The sequence below is a fragment of the Orbicella faveolata genome, unplaced genomic scaffold (genome assembly GCF_042242905.1).
Source record: "Orbicella faveolata isolate gen_17 unplaced genomic scaffold, um_ofav_v1 contig_48, whole genome shotgun sequence".
Taxonomy (NCBI): domain Eukaryota; kingdom Metazoa; phylum Cnidaria; class Anthozoa; order Scleractinia; family Merulinidae; genus Orbicella; species Orbicella faveolata.
Window position 1 is genome coordinate 2,527,716 of NW_028301578.1, and position 15,440 is coordinate 2,543,155.

Genomic DNA, 15,440 nt, shown 5'->3' on the forward strand with positions numbered 1-15,440 from the left:
TCTCCCCTATTTTTTTTGCTCCCCTTTTTTTTTCGCGCTGCTCCCCAACTAACTGAACGCATGGAAGAGGCTAGGTTAATATTGGACAAAAATTCTATGTTTTAATGTTACAAACGATGTTACGGGGTTACTATGCGTACATTGATTACCTAAAACAAAGTTTTTAGCCCGGCCTACCCCAGAAAAAAGATTTCTTAAATGTTACACGCGGAAATCTGAAATTAAGAATTAATGAACGCTGTAAAGGACACGCCTTTAGCAAATTTTGGATGCGCGCATAAAGAAAATTCTTTAATTTTCTTCTAAAGCCTTAGTTCCTTTCAACTGAAATAGCTTACAATACAATATCAAAGTCTTTTTGATTGAAAAATTCCAATAGTGTTTTTACAAGAAATGACTTTTTTAGAAATAATAGTTCCTCTTTCTGATGTATTATGTTTTCGAAGGAAAATCATGCAAGGCGAATAACGTAAACTGCCGCTTATTACCCCCTCCATTTATAAGCTCCCTCCCCCCACCCGGTTATAGGCTCATCTGTCTGTAAACCAAAAATTACATCCGGTTATGAGGCCCCCCCCCCCCCCGCCCCCGCTCCCCAACACACACACCCACACCCACGGATATAAGCCCACCTCTAGCTTTCCTTGTTTTGAATTCGTTTACAATGTTTTAAAGCTTAATTAATTACCAGTAAATGAAAAATCTTTTGCGATCAACATGTGCAACTATAGCTCGTTTCGAAACGGTTAATTTTTTATTCCGTTTATAAGCCTCCTCCCCGGATATAAACCCCTTCGTTTATAAGCCCATGTAAAAGTCCTTACAAAGTTGTATAAGCCCAAGGCTTATGAGCGGCAGTCGACGGTAGTTGCTAAATTAAAATGGCCATCCATGTTGCGCAAAAAAAGCACGGTAATCCCGTTTCTTTGAGACCTTTTTTACAACATAACATAATTACCGAGCCACTGGTGGAAGTCTTTAATACTCCTTCGTTTTCGATGGAATACTTGACCTTAATTAAGTAGAAATCATGTTTCTTTTCTCGTCTTAATTAACACAGCGGAAAAAAACTCCCAAAAATGAATTGAACTCCACTAATATCTTTTCAAATAAGAAAGTTGAGAATGATAGCTAGTTGAGGATATTTTTTTACATATCGACAGAGCCAATAATATGGTCTAATGAACTATTATTCCATTGAAAAGTATGGTAAATATATGATCGTGTTACGCTCTGAAATCTTAGAATGTATTTAAGAGTATCTTCATCCATAACCCTTAAAAATTTCTGTTTTTTTTGCTGCTGTTTCGAGGTGTTCGGTAACCAACGCCTTTGCAGCAAAATAAGCAAAGAGAAGTACGGAACATTATATATGGTTTTTAAGAAGAGAAAATTGACTTTTCAATTATGACAAGTTTTTCATTGCCAGGTGACAACCCTTGGCTTTGTAGCGTGATATGTGTAGATTTTTTTACAGTATTCAGCAAACGAAAATCGTATATATTCAGCGTTATAGTCGAGGACATTCAAGCTGGGGGCATTTTAAGACTTGGATAAGTAAATACAGCCTATAGAATCCTGTCCTGCAAAATTTCACTTGATATTAAATAAGATGATTTGATTCTATGGTGGAAAACTTTCAAATTTGTAGTTTTCATACCCTCAATTAACTAAGCACAATCGATCACTGCTGGTAAAAACTACCACATTTGCTAAAAAGCAACAAGCTCGGTCAAATTGAAATTCAAATTTGAAAGAGCTGTTCCTCATAATAATTCATAAAGGATACTTGATCAACTTGAAAAGTTCTATTGTTATGAAATAGCACACAAAGAAAAAAGAGTTAAAGGGTTAATGCAGCAGAAAAATTTAACTCAAGTAGGAATATCGAATGGTCCCATTAGATTTGAAAGTGTTCGTAAAACTTGGCCTCTGCTCGAATTGCTCGCTATAATTAGATGAGTGCTCGCTTGCTCGTGCTCGCAAAATTTTTGCAATTACTCGCATGCCCGGATTATCGTTAAAATTCTCTGCTGTATAACGGAAGCATAATTTGCACCTTGGAAACAAAAACTGATGCTGGAAACAATGGTTCCCGTATGGCAAAACTGAGAAACATTGGGGAAACATGCATGCTCTATAAAGACTATGAATGTTTCTGGAAAAATGCTTCCTCGTTTTGTTGACGTTTTAGTAAAACTGATCGGCCAGAGTTCACTCCCAGGTAGTAGGGTAACCCTACCTGAAACATTTTGCTTGTAAAATCTTTGACCCTCTTGGTAGGGCAACTCTAGTGTTAGGGTTACCCTACCCTTCAGGACCCTACCCACCCACTGACCCGCGTTAAGCTAAGTGACGTAACTTTGCATCAAACGGCATCAAACAAGGCAAAATTGCTTGTAAGCAGCTGGGAATGTCTTGGTTGAACCGCGATAAGATCTTAACGTGTTGCCTAGCTTTGCGTTTGTTGTCCTGTTTTGGAGTTGTCAGCCAGAGTACTTCGCGCTAAACAACTTTTTAATTAAAGAGGGATTCCAGCTAGCGGAAAATTTACGAAGTGCTCGCCGCTCGCCATCTGTATTTTCTAAAGTGCTCGCTGCTAGCACATAGTTAGTAGAGGAGACTACTATGGCTAGCATGACAAAATTGATCACTGCTCGTGCTCGCAAAAATAAACGCACTTGCTCGCACGCTCGCAAATGCTCGCAAAGACTATTCGATACCCCTTCAAGTATTTAACCTGAACATGAAAAAATTGTACCACGCCATAGAAAATACAGCCAATCAGAATACACGAAAGCCGTTGTATTTTCGGCGGTATTACATCCAACCTTCCCATCATGCGCCACGCATCCCGGGAGGGGGATTAACATATAAAAAAGACGGGGGTGCTCGTCGGAAACCCCTAAGAGGTACCAAGATCCTATTTGTGGGCGTGGCTTGAATTTTTTTTTTATCCCTATTAGGTACCAATTCTAACTTGACAAAATTAAAAATTAGTTGATTTTCTAACATCTCCTGTCATATTTTTTCGGCTCAATGGTCTAAAAGGTACCGCAAAAGCTCTCGCTGGGGACCTTTTGAACCTGAACACCCTGAGAGGTACAAAAACCGCTTTTTAAACCCCTATACGGTACGAACAGCACCACTGTCCTTTTTATATATGAGTCCCCCCGGCGCGCATATGTCACATTGATTGTGTTTATAGCCACTGTATTGCATGGTATAAAATAGTTATAGAATGCTCTCTCGTGGTATACAATAGAATATCCCACTAGTCACTTGTATTTTCTTGGTTGGCAAGAGCCTAAAGATCCCTAAAGGCTCGCGTGTACGTATGTACCTAGAAAATACTATTGACTCGCGGGATATTCCATGGCCGTACCACGAGAATTAAAGCATTGCATAACTAGCATGTATCTGAGCGTGTAGATTCGTTCATTGCAATACTAATTACAAGCCACTGCAACTGACTTAGACTATGAACACAGTCAGCTCTCATCTTGAGGTGACTGAAGCAGGCTACAGTTGATGTGGTGAGAGCCTTCGAGCAGCCTTCGTCGCTCGTGGCGTAGCACCTCGAAGAGCCTGCTGGCGGGCAGGTCGCGGGCTAATGCAGTGGCCCCGTCTTTGGCCCGGCAACGCAAAAGATTGTTCTCAACATAAGATCGTACATGCGCTTGATTTTATACCAGGTCAGCCATCTAAATTGACGACAAAATAATGACCGAGATGTCTTCCGCACAGTGGTCGAGACTCTCCCCCCAAAAATTATTATTTTTACACCAGGTTTTACAGTCTGCGATATTACAACAACTTTGACAAACACTGAATGGTTAACTCACAAGTGGGGAAATCTCGGAGAAAACTATGGAGGTATATCTATGACAAAATTCAGTACTCAGTACGGAATTGATATCAAATTATCCAAAATGTACATGCATCAATTAAAAGCTGAATGGCAACTAGCCGATTCTACAAATGGTCATTAAGCAAACAGGCATCACGCTAAAAGGCATCACGCGAAAAGGCATCATGCTGATAGGTATCACGCCTAAAGACATCATACGAAAAGGCATCAGCAAAAAGGCATCACGCTAAAAGGCATCACGCTAAAAGGTATTACACTTACTAAAAGGTATCACGCGAAAAGGCATCACACAAACAGGTATCACGCAAAAAGGAATAACGCTTCTGCTTGTGTCCCTACACGTAATCTCCCTCTGGCACCATGATAAAGGAGAGGTGTAGCTGCAGTAGTGAATTCATGTTCATGAAGTTCTTGTACTATTGCCAATGTCCTACGAAGAAGGCCCAGCACTTGTCCGCCATCTTGAAAAATACTAGTCGATCTCAAAAGGACGTCAATTACATGTTCTAAACGGAAAGAAATGCAATCGTTTTCGATTCCAGAGCTCACTTGCTGTATAATAACTCTCTCAAGGCACGCCTCAGGTACTGAATTAAGACCACGCGAGGGGACAAAGAAGGTATGTCTCGCTCAAAAACCATTTTGAGAAGGCTGTTATCTTACAAAAAACGAGTACGAAAAGTAAGTCCCGGATATAATTTTTGTCTTTTCGCGCGATGAGTTTTCGGTTGATGCCTTTTGGCTTGATGCCTTTTCGCGTGATACCTTTTTGCGTGATGCCTTTTCGCGTGATGCCTTTACGCGTGATGCCTTCACGCGTGATACCTTTTCGCGTGATGCCTTTTTGCGTGATGCCTTTCAACGTGATGCCTTTTCGCGTGATGCGTTTAGCGTGATGCCTGTTTGCGTAATGACTATTTGTAGAATCGGCTAGTTGCCATTCAGCTTTGGATAATAGATGCATGCACAAATATTATCAATTACTGAGTATTGAATTTTGTCATAGATATACCTCCATAGAATTTTATCACAGATATACCTCCGGGGCGCTTATTTCAAATTTAGGAGAAAACGTGGTCGCGTATTTGAGGGGGCACTTAACCGAGTGGGCGGAGCGGGGTAGGGACGCTTATTTAATTTCCCCCAAATCGTGGCCTGACATGATCATTTTTTTAATGCATCATCTGCGCGTAAACAACGACATAAGCTGTTTATTGACACAAAAAGCTGATCCTACAGTTTGAATCGCTGCATCAACGTGTGAAACAACGTACAAATCTAATACTGACATGACGAAGACTATACATCCTTTGTTGTCTCATTACTCGTCTAAAAAATGAGGGGAGGGGGCGCTTATTCGAGGGTAGGTAGAGGGGGCGGCGCTAACTTTAAATTTCGGCCGATATGCTGAGGGGCGCTAATTCGAAGGAGGCGCTTATTCGAGGGGGGGCGGGGGGCGCTAATTCGGGAAAATGGAATGAAGAGCGGCAAAACCCGTCGTGCCAGTCCTACTCTGCGTCAATCATCTTCTGCAACGATCGATCTCGGTGGACTCTTTCAGTTCTTTCTTCCCCGATTTTTCTCCGCCACAGTAAGATGGGAAGTTTCGAAATGCACGTTGACGTAAACTTTGCACATTGTAAAGTAAACCAGGTCAGAGCGGAAGCAATTCCAATGCATCAGCAGAGAGCACATCTCGACCTTCCAAGGTACACAGGTAAATGTGTCACTTGCTTACTAACGTGCTGTTTTCAGATCCTGGACTACAGGCAGACGACTCTTGATTGGGAAGTTATTGTATCAGGTGTTCTTTTTTTCTCCTTCCCGCTGCTGTAAAAAAAAAAGAACGCCTGATCGTAGGTTATACACATTTGTTTTTATTGTCTTATATTAATCATCATAATCTGAAACAAAGGGAAAAATAAATCAAGCTGATTTCAAAAATTTTAGATCAATGAAAATTTTGGGCCGCAACATATATATGAATTTTAAAATAAAATTTTGAAATAAAATTTTAAAATATTTGAAAATAAAAATACTTGTGAGCAGCAGGCAACAACAACCAATGATCTGGTACAACTGAGTTTATCAATTGACCGGTTTCGTCTGCTAGTGAGACTTCGTCAGGATAAAACTACAAGATACTTGTAAAGATGGAACTTACTTTATACTAAATATTAGTAGTACAAAGTACACTCCTATTATAGGTTGAAAACAAAAAAACACGGATTTAATGTTAAATCTGTGAGCCCCGCTTACATTACATTGCACATTTTCTAGCACAGGATTTTAGTCATATATCCTGCACGTATTTCTTGTGGGTGTTTTGTTGTTCACATCCTACAGTAGGAATGTACTTTGTACTACCAATATTTAGTATAAAATAAGTTCCATCTTTGTATCTTGTAGTTTATTAAATCCTGACGAAGTCTCACTAGCAGACAAAACCGGTTGATTAATAAAGTCTGTTGTGCAAGATCATTAGTTGTTGCTGCGTGCTGCCCACAAGTATTTTTATTTTAAAATATTTTAAAATTATTTTAAAATAGTCTCTTTGTAATACACAGTTCTAGACTGCAAGCCTCTGGCAAAGAAATTCCCCGGTTTGGATACGTTGGGATACCGAAGAAGCAATTCTGGTCCAAGACACCACGTACCGGGGAAGTTTTCAGAGTCAACGATCGGTTATTGTTTAGCTAATATCCCCACCTTTCCCAGGTTGGGGGGGGGGGGGGGGGGGATTTACTTTGACTGGTACATTATGCTGAAGAGCTCTTCATGATGTAACTGTCATTAGTTTTTTTTTTGGCGTTATTGTTTCTCTAACTCTGTATTTTATGCAATTGTTGATAATAATGAGTATAATCCATGAAGTATTTTTGTTTGTGCATGACTGGTCTAAATACATCACATGACAAAATATACCTCGGCTAAAACTGGGGAATATTCAAGTATTCAAGTGATATTCCCCAATTTTCAAAACGGCCTGTGTTGAAAAAAAAAACAACAACAACAAAAAACAGTTGAACTACAGTAGGAGAATATACACAATAGCCTCCATTTGGTGTGAAAATACGCTACTGAAGATATATTTGTCCTTGGAAATTATCTGTTCCTCAGACATCACTTTTTCCTTGAGCTACGCTCTCGCACACTTTCACTTCTAGGAACAGAAAATGTCCACAGACAAATATCCCGGCATATTTTGGCCTAAGTGGAGGCTATTGTTTATTTATATTATCATAATTTGATAAATAAATGTTATGGCATGAGAGATGATTGGAAATTGAAGACTGATTTTTTTTTGCCAAGTTCCCCTCGCCCTTAGTCATTAGGCCAAATGCTTTTGGAGACCCTCTTTCTTGTCGCACTTTTTCTTTCAAGGCTTTTTCTTGATCACCTTACCCCTCAACCTCTTATTGAAGAATGATCCCTTAAAAAATTGGGCTTTTGAGACTCCATCTACCTCTTGGAATTTCTAGTGGCCTTTTGTGGGGTGTATGTGTGACAGTGTGTGCGTATTTTATGGTAATTGGCAAAGTAGATACGTCAGATGAAATATTAGGTGTCTTGATGCAAGACATGTCAGCTGCCATCTTTATTTTAAAGAGCTGTGGTGTAGCACAATGAAGCACATGTATGCATGTAAAGTTTTGAATGACATGATTGATATGGAATTGGCCTTGGGAGGGTATCAAATATTTGAAATTGATATTAATTTCTGGAACATTCATCAACGTACATGTGGGTGTGCCTAATATGTTATGGGCATTAATCTTCAGATAGCAGGAAGTTTTTCTTGCGGCTCTCCAATGCATTTTGTGATAGAACCACTTTGTGGCCGAACAAATATTGAACAATAATTGCAGTATTGTAATTGCGGGGATAGTGTTTTAGTATTATTTGCAAAAGCTCCCATACATCATTAATAAATCTGGAGGAAAGTTGACAAGTCAGATGAAATATTAGGTTTCCTGATGCAAGACATGCCAGCTGCCATCTTTATTTTAAAGAGCTGTGGTGTAGCACAATAAAGTGCATGTATGCATGTAAAGTTTTGAATGGCATGGAATTGACCTTGGGAGGGTATCAAATGTTTGAAATTGATATAGAGCATTCATCAATGTACATGTGGGTGTGCCTTATGTTATGGGCATTTATCCTCAGACAAAAGGAAGTTCTTCTTGCTGCACTCCAATTCATTTTGAGACAAAACCCTTTGTGGCCAAAAGAATATTGAACAATAATTACAGTACTGCAATTGTAGGGATAGCTTTTAGTATTATTTGCAAAAGCTCCCATACATCATAATCTGGAGTCAGAATGACAAAAACAACAGCTTGTGTAAAGCTTCCCTGTTATATTTGACAGAAACATCAACTATTGGCTGTTTAAAGTAATAATGTATGCAGCACTTTCGGTGACTTGTATGCAGGTGTGCTTATTAATGTTTTGGAAATAAATCTTCAGACAATGGGAAGTTTTTCTTGCAGCACCTCAATGACAACACAGGTACTGCAGTAATTGCAGGAAAAGCACAATATTATTTTTGCAAGCACTTAATATATACTTTATATAATTTGAACTTGAAAATAAAAAAAAAGATCAGGAACATCTAGATCTGGCATTAACATGCAGGTGTGCCTAAAATGTTTTTGACATTGATTTTATCTTCGCATGACAGGAATTGTTTTCTTGTGACATTTTAATACATTTTGAGACTGAACCACTTGGTGGCTGAAGGAATATTGAGCAAATTAACAGGTGCACTGTAATTAAATTTTTTATTTGTTTTGAGCAAAAAAAACTACCAGTATTTTTGTTGTAGAAGTTCCTTTTTCCTTCCGTCAATTTTAGCTACGTTTTGGCTATACCACAAAATGTTACTTCTTGACTTAAAGGCGATGTAAGGATCCTTAACTCTTGTGGGTCAATTTGGTTTAATCTACTAGTAAGTTTTATTTTATGGAAGCTTTAAAGGTAAAAACAAATGACATACATGCGTTGTTGCTGAATTAAAGCTGTAATCGTTGTCTTCAGTATTTTGTTGGGAGTCAGTTTTTTATTTCAATCAATACTAAGACAAACTGAACTGAACTTTCATTAATTGTGCAGATGAACTGTGTACTTTATATTAACATTATAAAAATTGTGTTTTTCAGTGGGTAGCACCACATATTGGAGGAGCTGAAATTTCCTCTTCTAGAAAGGTAATTAATGTAAATTACATCTCATCATTATCTAAGACTTGATTTTTGCACTCACAAACTCCCAAAACGTGAGTCACTTTTAAAGTTGACGAGCCTAAACTAAATATTTTTCATTATCATTTTGAAAGAAAAACAGGGAGAATTCCTGGTAAATTCAATTTCAACCAGTTGGTAAGTAACCGAACCCTACTATTTCCAACTCTGAGGGAAAAAGAGAAATTGTTCGATTTGGGGATTAAATTTGAAAATAACAATTAATACTTAAATTAGTTATGAATTGATGGGAGCTAGGCACAGTGGCCTCATGGATATAGTAATGTACTTGTCTCCACATCAACTGACCCAGGTTCGAGCCCTGGCCAAAGACATTGTGTTGTGTTCTTGGGCAAGACACTTTACTCATACAGTGTCTCTCTCCACCCAGAAAGTTATTAATCAACCTGATGGATTGAATTCAGTTATTGTCCAAGGGTTAAAAGAAAACACCTAAGGACATGGAGTCATTGAAACATTGTGTAAAACTTCTTTCGCTTTTTGTTTATCCTTAAATGTCTAATCTTATTCGAAGAATAAAGTGTAATGAAAACCCAAATGTTAATCTAGTTTTCCAGACATCATGATGATGTTTTTTTTTTTTCAACTCTGCCAGTAGAAATCAGTTTAAACTAGTGGAGACTTCGAAATACCGAGTTTGAAATAGCCAACAGTAAATGATTGAAAAAACAAGCCTTGGGGCAAATCCAATGAAAAATGAGTTTCCAGAGTTCTAAATAATGGGAGGAGGAAATGATTGAGTTCATATTGGCTGGTCCAACTGTATTTCAATAGGTCACATTCGATATATCAATATTCTGTCATGGCTCTGAGGCTTTCAGGATAAACTTCTATATTTGGTGTTGTTTTCTTTGTATCCAAGTCTCTTTTGGGAATTGAGAGACAAAAGAAACTTATTACAAAAGAATTACAGTTTTGACCCTAAAGCCTCAGAGCCATGTTAGAATATTGATATATTGAACGCGGCCTATTCCAAATGAGAAGAGGAACTTGGGGAGGCTCGAGTTTTAGAAAATGCTTCACATGATGACATGAGCAATCATATATACAGTGTACATTTATGTAGAACTCATTTAGGCTGGCTTACAAACTGTATTTTGCAATTTAAAAGTAACCTTAAATACAACACTGTTACAATTCAAGTATTGCCATTTTGATTTGTTTTGCTATTATGATGTCGTGTTTTAATGCTGGTTTGGTGTTTGTTCTGGATGATTGTTTATAGGAAATGTTGAGATGCATCAGCTACTTATAATTTTCCTACTGGAAGTCTCATATTCTGGTCCATCAGCTGGTAAGTACAGTACATGTTAGACATTTTTAAGGTGTAAATTCAATGTACATGTATTACCTCTTACTAACTGAGTTTGAGGTACGTGTACATGTGTACATGTATTGTAAGTTACAAACCAAGTTTTTCTCCCCTTTGATTTAGCATGCAAGTACGAAGCATGCAGGCCATGATTTAAGGGAAAAAAAATGTGGATCGATTCCGTAACTTATAATATGGACTGAGAAGACAAGATTAGTTATAATCTCCGACCAGCCCTGTCTTGTGCCCCACCCCTGGGTTCTGTCCAGTTGGCCCACTCCTGATCCTATCTGGGCTCCTTCTCCATTGTCCTTCTCCATGTGATCTTTGGCTATCCCACTTGCCTCTTTCCATCAGGCTGCCACTCCATCACCACCATGCAGTCATTATTCCTCTCCATTCGGAGCACATGTCCATTTTCTCCTTTTGATCTCATCACTGATCTTATTCATGCCTATATTCTTTCAGATATTGTCTTGTTTCTAACGTGTTGTGTTCACCATATATATTCTTAGGATCTTTCTCAGGCACATGTATCATTTGGAATCTATCCAGCCTCTTCTCTACTGTTGTAAGTTGTTATTTTCCAGGCTTCACATCCATACTATAGTATGGATGCTGAGCACACCAGTGTCTTTCGTGCTCCGACCATTTTTTTTTGTGAGATCTTCATCATCAGGTTTAAAAACCCTTCATCTACATCTTCCACTTCCTCATGTCCAGTCTTAACTTTCTCTTTATCTTTGTGCATTCATTCTTATCACTTTTCTTGCATTCAGCTTCAGTCCCATTCTTCCTGCAATGTCTACCAGTTGGTCACTCTTGTTCTGAATGTGCTCATACTTTGATGAAACAAGGACTATATGTATATTGTCAGCAAAATCAAGAATACACTTTTGAAGTTGCTTCTGATGCCCTTTCCCTGCCCTTCTGTTGTCCTTATGTCATCTAGTCCACTGTGAGCAAGAACAGGAACCCTGACTTGATGTAACCTTCTTTAACACCCATGATGACCTTGAACCATCTTGCCAGCTCTCCCTCATCTAGTAAGTACTGAACATTTAACACACATGAACTTCACCATGCTTATCACCTTGTCAAGGATGCCACAGGCGTTCATGATTCTCCACAGTTCTTCACGGTGTATTGATTACCCTCCCCATTACTTTGCTGTCTACAGGTACTGTAACACTGTGTCCATGCTAGTTTTAACACTCTTGATAAGATCTCAGTTTTAGGAAGCTTGGATATCAGGCCTTTCTTCCATTTTTTCAAGTACCTTCTCTGCCTGCCATGTCTTGTTGAACAATCTTGTCAGTTCTTTTACTGCATGATGTTGCTGTCTGTTTTGTTCAACTCTACTGGGATCTTATCAATTCCTGGTACTTTTTTTGCTTGTGTTGCCTCACCTCTGCATCTCTTATCTCATTCGCGTCCATCTTGCCAATGTCATCTGTGTCCACTTCGTGTTTTTCAGTTGGGTTCATCAGAGCTTCTCTGACTGGTATCTCCTCAGTGTGTTCAGTACATCTTTCAAGGCAAGTGTCCTTGTCTTTTATTATCCCACCATTCTTGCTCTTGATTGCTGGAACTTGCCAGTTCTTGACTAACTATCGGCCTGAGAACAGTACGGACCTCGCTGCACTCAGTCCCTACAAAAAAGGCAGAGGGCTGATTTTCTCCCAGTACAGTCCTGAGTAAGCTTAACTAGTATAATAAGACATTTACTACATGACTGAAACTTCCTGAAAATCTTCAAGAGTAATCTTGTGGGATCACTTGGTAGAGTGACCAGTCCAGTCAACAATTGGCTCATATATGCAGACTTACTTGGTCAGTAAGTCTGCATATATGAGCCAAGTGGCCCAGCAGGCCGGAGCTTATCCTGGTTTCTGTCGCATGTAGTGACTAGGAGTACTTCCACTCCCCCTGGATGGGATGCTAGTCCATTTCAGGGCTACCCCCAGCATTAAGTTCTCCGGTACCCATTTGTACACCTGGGTGGAGAGGGGCACTGTGAGAGTAAAGTGTCTTGCACAAAAACACAAGTCAACGTAATGTCCGCGGCCAGGGCTCAAACCCAGACTGCTCGATCTGGAGATGAGCACACTAACCATGAGGCCAGCGTACCTCCGACACACAGTCCAATATGTAGAGAATATATTGGACTGGCAATGGAGCAATCTGATTGGTTGATTTTAGTTATTGGCCCCCTGAACTAACTAGTCATGCAATAAATGTATTTGTTATATCTCTTCTGTGTCTTGGATGGGTTTGGTTAACCTGCGATCAGGGGTTCTTTCTTTTTTTTTCTTCTGCTGACCTTTCTCCTGTCGTGGGATAAAAAAAAAGAACGCCTGATGGTAGGATAGGGTTTGGTAGACATTTCAGTTCATGCAGAGTGGCTGCAAATGACTGATGTACATCAAAGTAAAATTGTGACCTTCCATAGGAAACTGTACACTAACGCTTAACCGTTAAACGGGTAAAAATTAACGCCAAACAAACGGGTGCCTAACAACTTTTCAAAGCGTTTAAACGGTATTGTTAACGCTTTGAACGTCTAAGCGAAAATTTCTAACGATTCACCAAAGCGTTCTAACGCCTGGTCTTGATTTTCCGAATGACTTATGGCAACGTTTCTAACGGATAGGCTAAACGACATAAACAGCTTTACAGATCGAACTATCAAACGGTTTGGTAAAACGTTTGATTGAAAGATCTTAACGCTTTGCGTACATGTTAGAGAAAAAAATTAATTTCCACAAATAAACAAAAGGGCATCGCAATGCTTTGTGTCAGGTAAAATCATTCCGACAAGGCATTTCAGTGAGCTTAAATTTGATGAAATATTTTACGTAGTCACTGTAGCTCATTAAAGACGCACCGATACATTTTTAAATGATGAATATTGTTTATTACTTACCGAAACTTACTTACGTTTATAAAGGTAAACAGTGTTCTTGATCTACAAAGGATGGACAGGTTGTGCTGATAATCGAAATTCGCTGCTGTAAAATAACGATAACTGTCGCATATTTCCCACTCCTTAAACCAAACTAAGCATCAGCATTGCGAGCGACTTTTTGTAGAGGTCTCTTTCTTCACTTTTGTGTCCGTAATATTGTTAAACTGTGAAATCTTTCTGCGTACAAGTCGAAAACCCGCGAACCCTTCTGCAAGTCGTGAATCAACATTGTGCCCAGGACACCCCGATTATAGTATTGTCATAGCAACCAATTGTTTGATCCCAGGGCCCCGCTATGTAAATCCTTCAGGACCAGAATAGTGGAGAGAGGAAGGAGAGAGGAGACTTTTCTAGCTCAAAACTACTCGGTCTACGAAGTGTTTTGTGCGGAACTTATCAAACCACGTTCCAAATGTTTTCAAATATGTTAAGTTTGTAAAAGTAAACACCACAAGGTGTGTGGAGTTCACCATGTTTAGTCTCTGTGAGCCTGGCAATTACTTTCGTGCCAAATTGATGCAGTTTCTCAGGTCACGGGACTTTTGTCAGTGTTTTTAAGGCGATCCGGTTTCGGTTGGATGTAAACAAAAGGAGTAGCCTTGTCGACAACGATGTGATCACAAATGAGACAGATATGATGCATATAATACTTTATTGTTATGGTTTACAAGTAGCTTAGCAACACTCCAAATTTATTGAAAAGTTACTATTTACAAGTGAGATTAAACGCGAATTTTCCACCTTGACACGGCTTGACTGTGCAAATCTAAAGGCTCTACATTTCGCATTTATCTCTCCTTTAACAGCTCGCCAGTATTTGAGTTCATCCTCGTTCGCTCCAACGGGAAACTTCGTGAAAATCAAAACTGAAGAAAAGAAAGATTAAATTGATAAACAAATAGAATTGCTTAAGACACTGTCACCATTTTTAGCATGATTTTGGAAATCTCAAAAACATATCGATCTTTCGAAGCTGAAATGAGGGTGACTAACGATGGCGAGGATGGAAACGGATTATGACATGTTTTTTTGAAAAAGCGTCACGATGTCAGTTTTCAAAGGTTCAAGTTTGGCAAAAATCCTTGAAATTTTGCAAAAATGTTGCTGCAGTGTGGACTTTCTTCAAGAAATTACTTTTAATCATTTAGTTAGAGCTAATTAAGTTTCTATTACATAAATTTAGGGACCATTTCGTGAATTTATAACACTTTTAAGCAAATATATCGTGACAGTGTCCCTTTAAGATTGTAATCTCTTGTTTTGTGTGAAAGCACCCTGTTCTCATACTGTGCTGACAAGATTTAAAACATGGCTACTTTATTACAAAATATTCACAGTAATTTACCTATCAGTGAGTGAAGTTTAGTCCGGTCAGGTGCGTCTTTGTTGAAGTTTCCATCAGTGTTGCCTACTGCGAGCTCCTCTTTTGAAAAGAAGTAGGGCAGCAGCTCAATGGCGCATCTGTGGTGTTGTTTTTCACCCTCTAGAGTCTGACGGACTTTAGGCACTTTCCTTGGTGTCACGCAGCTTCTGATGAGTTCATCTGTCACGGGACCCGCTGGACCAGGGCTGCTGGAAGCAGGATGCTGTGATGGAACATTCTGGATGACTGGACTGATTGGTTGTAGGACCTCATGCAGTCTACTAAAAATCTCTGTGTCGATTGTTTGCAAATCTGCAGACTCGTCTATGAACCCGCCTGCCGATGCTGAAGTTTCGTTGAGCTATGGAAAGAGAGAAAAGAAAAAGAGACAAAATTTCATTCTCCAACAGGAGGGCCTGGTTCATGCGTGTGAACAGAACTACTTCATGATTTGTGCCAATTTACACTTACACTATAGGTGACTGATACTTAGGAAATAGAAAACATGTACTGTGTTTCTATCGAGTTTTAGATTATTCGCTCTCGATTTCTATGCGTGATAGTTGACATGGAAGGTCACAGTTCTTTAATTCAATTCAAGTTAGCATGTTTTAATACATGGTGTCAAAGTTTTATGAAAACTTGCCTATATATTATTACGA

General features: G+C 39.1%; 3 long non-coding RNA genes across 3 annotated transcripts; 1 reads left to right on the forward strand and 2 right to left on the reverse strand.

The window, feature by feature from the left end:
* The first annotated feature begins 5,331 nt into the window (after positions 1 to 5,331).
* LOC110053459 (uncharacterized) lies at positions 5,332 to 10,430 on the forward strand. Its single transcript, XR_002297139.2, has 3 exons — positions 5,332 to 5,588; positions 9,034 to 9,081; positions 10,361 to 10,430. It is a non-coding gene; the product is annotated as an uncharacterized LOC110053459 (long non-coding RNA).
* Positions 8,914 to 13,645, reverse strand: LOC149095952 (uncharacterized). Its single transcript, XR_016204586.1, has 2 exons — positions 13,388 to 13,645; positions 8,914 to 12,099 (listed from the first exon to the last, which is right to left on the reverse strand). It is a non-coding gene; the product is annotated as an uncharacterized LOC149095952 (long non-coding RNA).
* A 405-nt stretch (positions 13,646 to 14,050) lies between these two features.
* Positions 14,051 to 15,404, reverse strand: LOC110053460 (uncharacterized). Its single transcript, XR_002297140.2, has 2 exons — positions 14,761 to 15,404; positions 14,051 to 14,281 (listed from the first exon to the last, which is right to left on the reverse strand). It is a non-coding gene; the product is annotated as an uncharacterized LOC110053460 (long non-coding RNA).
* Between the last annotated feature and the right edge of the window lie 36 nt (positions 15,405 to 15,440).